The following is a 7,590-nucleotide window of genomic DNA, read 5'->3' on the forward strand; positions in this document are numbered from 1 at the left end:
TAGAGGAAGGGCACACTCTCTATGCCTGAGCTAAGACATCCATCTTCTGCCCTCAAACATTGGTGCTCCTGGTTTTCAGGCCTTTGGACTTGAACCAGTACTTATACCAGCAGCCCATAGTTACTAGGGCCTTCAGACTCAAACTGCAATGTACACCATTGGCTCCTCTGGTTTTCAGTCTTCCAGCTTGGACTGGAACTGCACCTGGTCTTCCTGGAAGATAGCAGTGCAACTGATAACATTTACTCAGTGATGAACTGAGTTGGTAGAGAATGCATGACAGATGCAAAATATCAAGTATTTGAGAATTGCAGAGGAATTAAATATAAGAAAAATAGAATGGGTGAACGGTTCTGGGAGCAATAAAAATATTGGAGAGAAGCAATCAAAGGCTGAGGGTGATTAGTCACCCATTAGAGGTTGTGTGTAAAATAGAAGACCTCCTTGGCAACATATAGAAACTCTACTTGCAGCCAGAAGGTAGGCGGGAAATGCTATGCGACCCGGGGCTTAATTATGAGAAGAGCAGGATAAATTCTAAATTTCTGGAGGTCATCTACATAAAGGTCAGTGCCCTGATTGGTACCCTGAGACAGGAAGGAAGAACATCTAAGTTGATGTACTCTAGCATCTTGATTGCCCAAACCTCTCTGAACCTTCTAGGCTTTCAAAGGGGAGGATTTCTCCCTATTAAAAAACAGTACTCCATGCTTGCTTAAAGTCTTTGAGACCTTTATAGACAATATGCATCCCCCTCAAGGTCTGCTTCCACTCACCCTCCCATATACCAGAGCAATAACTAGCATTAAGTTACTGTATAACCTGGTCAGAGAAGTGCTAAACTTGCTAGAAGATGAGACAAACTGTTTTCCAAAGGAGCTACAAGATCTAGCAAATATATACCATCAAGCTGTAATGGTAAGCACGGGACTAGGTTCTGAGAATGTTGGATCAATGGAGGTGGAGCATAACATTGGATAGGAGAGATATTATAGGTATAGGAGTACTCTCCTGTAACAAGAGATGTAACAGCCTGGCCAGGCCACTGGGAAACAGTGTTAATCTACTGTTTACATGATTCTTAGAAGCATTAGGAAAGTGACGGACCACACTAAGTGAAGGTAAAATGCCAGAACTGTCAAGACTGACAGTGGAAGAAGGGATCAAAACACTCAGAGAAATTAATGTGGAAGAGTGGATATCCTGCATCAGACCAGAAAACCCACCGGAATGGCCATGGGAGAGCCAGGAGGATGCTCGGTTTAGCATAGCAGTAAGTAAATAAGTAAGTACCAGTAACATGAAGAAGTTCAGTGATGGGTATCTGAAGGTCAAGGTAGCCAGTAAAATATGCTGTTACAGAATTGGGTTCCCTATTAACAATAAGACGATGCATCAGTAATGGAGACCAGGTGATGGTGATTAACCATTATAAGGAAGGTGAGCACAACTGTCAGAATGAGCAACAACATCAAAGTAGCAGCCAGAGGTCTGACTTGAAGAGGGCTATGAAGATAATTATTAGAAAATAAATTTTCTAGAGGCAGATACCAAGGCTGTTGCTCCATCTGTACCACCAAAATAATGGATAATCAGGAGGCAGATGAGGGACACTTCAATAAAAAGTCATGATTCCATGCCTAGTTTCTGGATGTGAGCCATTCTTCAAACTCAGAATCCATTCAATGAATTCGTGTGTGTGTCTGTGTGTGTGTGTGTGTACATAGACACACTATTTATTATGTATAATATGTACACTATTCATTATATATATGTATATACTATTTTATATATGTATATATATACACATAAACATACATATATGCTGTGTGTGTGTGTGTGTGTGTGTGTATTTTTTCTCATCCTGGGCCACGTCTCCTACACAAAGTTAATGACCAGGTGACTAGGTGCACTGCTTGCAGCTCCACTCATTGGGGAGATTTTTCCCCTCTACTGACTTTTAACATGAGTAACTTCACACTATGGGGCAACTGTAACACAGGGGTCTGGGCTACTGCTCTGGCATTGACTCTTGCCTTCTGGTGATGCTCAGGCTCAATTTAGGAAGGATTACTACTGGACATGTCTTTGTGACTTGGTAGTTCTGATAGCAACTAGCTTGCAGGCACACAGTCACTTGGTGTCCCATGGTCAAACATTGTCTCTATCGGGGTCCAAAAGCACAATGGAAGCTAATTGTCTTACGTGGATGGCATGGCCCTGCTCCGGAACCCTAGGGGTCTGTGTGACGATCCTCCCATGGGGAATGGCCTTAAACCCTACCCTGCCTCCTTTCTTATCACTGACACCTCTGACACTGCAGGGTCTGCCAGATGAGATGGTCCAAGAGTTGCTTGCACTGCAGCCAGGACCTACTGCAGATCCCTCTCTTGCTCCCAGCCTTTCTCACAACTCTCAGCCTTCTGTGTCACCCAGTGTGTGGACTGGAGAAGTTATCTTACGGGCGGGACATTTTCTCCCCCAAACCCAAAGAGGTCTACCAGGTGCACTACTTTCTTCTCTGCAGTGGGAGATTCAAGAGGCAGTGATTTGTCTTTTCCTTTGGAGGGGACATCCTGGCATGCCTTTGACCACTGGACCCTTAAAAACTTCACTGATGTAGAACTCTGAATCCCCATGGCCTTTATCTTCCAATCCTCTGTTGTGCACGTGTCTTACTAAGGCCTCCAGTGTGCAGGCTGCCTCTTACCTGTCCTGTCCAATCAGAATGCTGGTGTCAGTGTAACGGATCAAAGTGATGTTTTTCATGATATCCTGACAGCTTAAATCTTGTATGACAATATTATGACTGGAGGTGTGAGAATTAACATAGCTTTTAGAAAAACTGTAAGTAAATGTTCTTATCTTGCCCACTGTTTTTGATCCTCTCTTCTAATTGGAATGGAAAAACACATTTGCCAAATCTGTTGTATACCATGTACCTACTCTAGTGACAATATTTGCTAGCAACAATCACAGCAGCTGTGATCTGAACCACTACTTAGTGAAGCCTAGGGCTTCACTAAATCATTAGCCAGGATCCATCCGGTTTCTACAGGGGCCAGACTGATGAATAAAATGGAGATACAATAGAAACATCCTTAGGATATTGAAGGGTAGCATTAATTTCCTGTGTTTGGTTTGCAAAATTGTGTTTGATTTACTATCTTGGCAGGAGGAAGGTATTTTAAGAGGTTTTCACTTGGCTTTTCCCACTGCAGAAGCTCTTATAATGATCAGAAATTCGATGTGGGGGTTACTCCAACTTCCAGGTATAGCAAATCCAATTATGCATTCCAGAACTGGGAAGATGATTGGATGTGTCTTTGAATCTGATTGGCCCACTAAGAACTGTACTCCAGCCAGGACTAAATTTATTTATTGGTTTCCATAAGCCTGCGACTCTAACAGGGAAGCCTAATAATGCTTTGGTCTTCTGGTATCAGTGTTAATTTAGACCTATATCCAATAGTTCTTGAAATGTCTGGGTGTTCCCTCCTCTCCCAAGTGTACAATCACCTGAGTAAATAGATGGAAAACCCATTGGAAAAGGAGTGGGGATATGATCACAGTATATACTTGCCACGGTGTTGCAGTGTACTTCCTCCTTCAGACCTAGCCGCTTGTTCTGTCAGTAGGCTACAGTTCTGAAAATTGTCTCAGGTGCAATAACTGAGCAAAGCATCATGCCGTTATAATTTGAGAAATCAGCCTTAGCTTTCTGATCCTGCATCCTTGCCTTTTGAGTGTAGATTTTAAGCAACACCTTTGTTTACTATTAATCTATTCTTACCTGCTTTGTTGACCATCTCTACAACTTTCCGTAGGTCAAGTTTCTGTGGATGTCCTTCCAACTTTGCTAGTTTACATAACAGACCCTGGTTTCTGGTGGTTAAGCACTGCTACTTGGTCTGTATTCCTTCAGGGCACTGTCATCCCCATCGCTATTAGCCATCTACTGTAGACTGAATGATTGTTTTCCTCAGATTCTTAAGTTGAAATCATAGCTCTTAATGTGAGAATATTTGGAAGTGAGGCCTTTGGGAAGTGATTAGGTTATGAGGGTGGAGCCTTCACGAATGGAATCAGTGTCCTTATAAAAGAGACTCCAGAGAGCTCCCTCACTTCTCCAGCCATGTCAGGACACAGTGAGAAGATGACTGTCTGTAAACCAGGAAGCAGGCTCTCACCAGACACGGAATCTGCCAGGGCCTTAATTGTGGAGGTCCAATCCTCTAGAACTATGAGAAATTTTTTTGTTTGTTTATATGCTACCCAATTCATGGCATTTTGTTTTAGCAGCCCAAACAGACCAAGACACAATCCGAGGTAATATTTCTGCTATGGTCAGTCCTGGCCTGCAGAGAATAACTACTTAATTTCTTAGTGGTGTTGGTACTTCTCTAATCAATGCATTCCTCATGGTTTTGGGGAATTACATGCCCTCTGGGTCTTCTCATGGAACGTAATTGTCTTTGGGCCTCACCTAGTAGATGATAGTTCTAATCAATATATTGTAGCATGCAGATTTCCCTCAGTCTTTGAATCTTTTTTTTTTTTTTTTTTACTGTTTGCCGAGGCAACTCAGGCATTTCCACCTCACTCAAGGTTGATCATCACTTTCTTCAAGCTTCTAGGAGCCACTCTAGCAGAGATTTTTGACCCATCCCTTGGATTTCTTGCCAGGTTTCAATCTCATGTCTTGAAAAACTGTCCCATGTCCATGGATTTCTGTTTATCCATTTTTATGTCTCAGTTATCTTAACAAAGGATCCTCAAACCAAGTCCCTGTGCAACCCCCCGACCCCTTCTAGTACACGACAGTTAATTCTTATAGCTCATCCAGGGTGTAATCTTTTATCTTTTTATGAGACCTAGGACTGTCCTAATGGATTGTGTCTGTTTCTTTTTTTATTTTATTTATTTATTTTTTTGAGACGCAGTCGCGCTGTGTCCCCCAGGCTGGAGTGCAGTGGCAAGATCTTGGCTCACTGCAAGCTCCACCTCCTGGGTTCACGCCATTCTCCTGCCTCAGCCTCCCGAGTAGCTGGGACTACAGGGAGCCGCCACCAGGCCTGGCTAATTTTTTGTATTTTTAGTAGAGATGGGGTTTCACCGTGTTAGCCAGGATGGTCTCGATCTCCTGACCTCGTGATCCACCCGTCTCGGCCTCCCAAAGTGCTGGGATTACAGGCGTGAGCCACCGCTCCCGGCCTTGTCTGGATTTGATTCCAATTATTGGCTTAACAGCCAGGAAAGGAAGTTGGGCTGCTCTTGAAGCAAACACCTGTTATCTTGATGGAGCATAGTCTCCAAAAGGTCTTCCACTACCGACAAGTGCTAACTCTTATAGGGAGGGGTGGACCACCTCTACAGGCTTTGAGAGGGTTCAGGGAAGTCCACAAAGCCTCAATCCTTGATAGCACACATCCAGATGACCTCACGCAATGTTTTGGAGTTCCAGGCTTTTCAAAACAGGGCCCTCATTTTAGCCTAATAGATAGGGCTTGGTTGGACATCTAATCATATCTCCAAATTTGCAAATCTAACTCTCAAGTTCTGCATTTGATCCTCATCTATCCCTAATTTCCCACTGAAGGAGATAAAGTCCTCTTTGAAAGTTTCCTAAATGGCCCTCTGACTCTCTTCCTAAAATTTTAACTGTTGTTGACTACATCCTCAGTTTCTCCTTATTTCTCTGTAGAGCATCAGTACAATCTAGTAATAACTGGCCAACTCTACCCTTGTTGTATATACAATGTTCCCCTCACACCCTTCAAATGCCTGAATCAGCAATGGGGTTTCCCCCCAACTGGGATGTTTTCCCAGGTAACCATCAGTGAAATCTTCAGGATCTGGACTGTCACAGTGTGCCAGGTACTATCCATGCCCCATATACTACTCAAGATGGTGGTGAGTAATCCAGTCTGAGAACCCCCTTTAATTGCATGTTTTCTTGTATTATTGCAATTGGTAGACATATCCATGCCCTTGTATCCCTGTTATATTCAGTCCTGGGCTAGGAGTAGCCCAAGAACAGCATGACCTCACATGAAGCATATTTATGCTGAAATTTGTCATTTATCAGAAATTCAAATGTAACTGGAAATCCTATATTTGCCAAATCCAGCAACCCTTCCACAGCGGCAGGGTTAGAGGTTATATGTAGGCACAACAGCATAGTTACCTACACATTAAGGCTCATTTAGCTATTGTCCTTGCCTATAAAAGATGTCAATGGTGAGTCCCTAATATGTCACCATTCTTGAAGGAAACCAATAAGCAACGTGGGGACAAATATGGAGTCTCTTCAAAACTGGATGGAGCAATAATTCAGTTTGACTGCAATTGACACAAATTCTAGGTATGATTATTTTCCTGGAGGTCCTCAGCCAGTTGTTAGTCAAGAGCATAGTGTTTGACTATGACAAGATTTTATATAATCTTGTCAACAATATACAGAGACAAGATTTTATATAACATTGAATTGGACCCAGAGCTTCCCTTTCCAGAAAAAGGAGTGCAACACTGGGGACATGATCTGGAATTCGATTACACGCCATACTACCCTGAAACTGCTAGCCAGATAGAGTGATGAAATGGTGTGTTAAAGACAGAGCTGAAGTGTAAGCTTAGGGATGATACTCTAAGAGGATGGGATTCCACTCACCAGGAAGCATTTTGGACCCTAAATCAGTTTGCACCCTATGGGGTAGAATGTACAGGTTTGGCAACTGAGGAGTAGAAGTAGAAGTTGTTTTGCTTATCCACTCCTGGTGACCCACTTAGGGGAATCTGTGGCTCCAGTTTTCATAGTTCTGGGTCCTACAGGTTTAGAGCTCTTAGCTTCCAGATTGTCAATGCCTTTACCAGGGAACACAAGAGTTCCATCAGATTTTACCCACGGCCGCTGCTTGGTCATGTTTGGCACCAGCCAAAAGAAAACAAGTCACCTTCCTGGCAGGGGTAATTGATTCTAATTACCATGAGGAGATCATGCCATCTCTCTACAGTTGGGGCAGGCAAGAATAAGTTTGGTATCCAGGGGACCCATTTAGATATCCCTTAGAAATGATAAACAAGTCCACCAGCCATGGCCTGAGAATGACGTGGTATCCAGAGGCTCAGACCCTCCAGGGGTGGTTTCAGTCAGTCCACGAGGTAAGCTACCTAGATAAGCAGATACTAGCTAAGGGTGAGAGGAATTCTGAAATGAGTAGTACAGGACAGAGATGTTGAGTATCAGTTAACGCCCCAAGACCAGCTCCCATAACAGATGTGTAGTGTGTTTCATTAGTCTTGTAAATCCTCTAAGGAAAAGAAGCTCAACATAAACATGGGAAGATGACTCTGGTGTGTATTCATATGACGCAAACGAGCCTCAGCAAGGTAAGGGATGAATGATCGTGGATGCTGTAGTGTTCCACCAAGTCCTTCCCCTACCACTGTCCCTTGGGCACAGCTCTCACTTCTCCAACTGCTGAGATTGTTGGAGGCTGACAGCCTTTAACTGAGACCGTCTCAGGCATACCCATGCTCATGCTCACATTCAGTGAGAGAGTATAAGGGCGCATCCCCCTTGCTCTGATT

Source organism: Pongo abelii, chromosome X (assembly GCF_028885655.2).
Source record: "Pongo abelii isolate AG06213 chromosome X, NHGRI_mPonAbe1-v2.0_pri, whole genome shotgun sequence".
In the NCBI taxonomy this organism is placed as follows: domain Eukaryota; kingdom Metazoa; phylum Chordata; class Mammalia; order Primates; family Hominidae; genus Pongo; species Pongo abelii.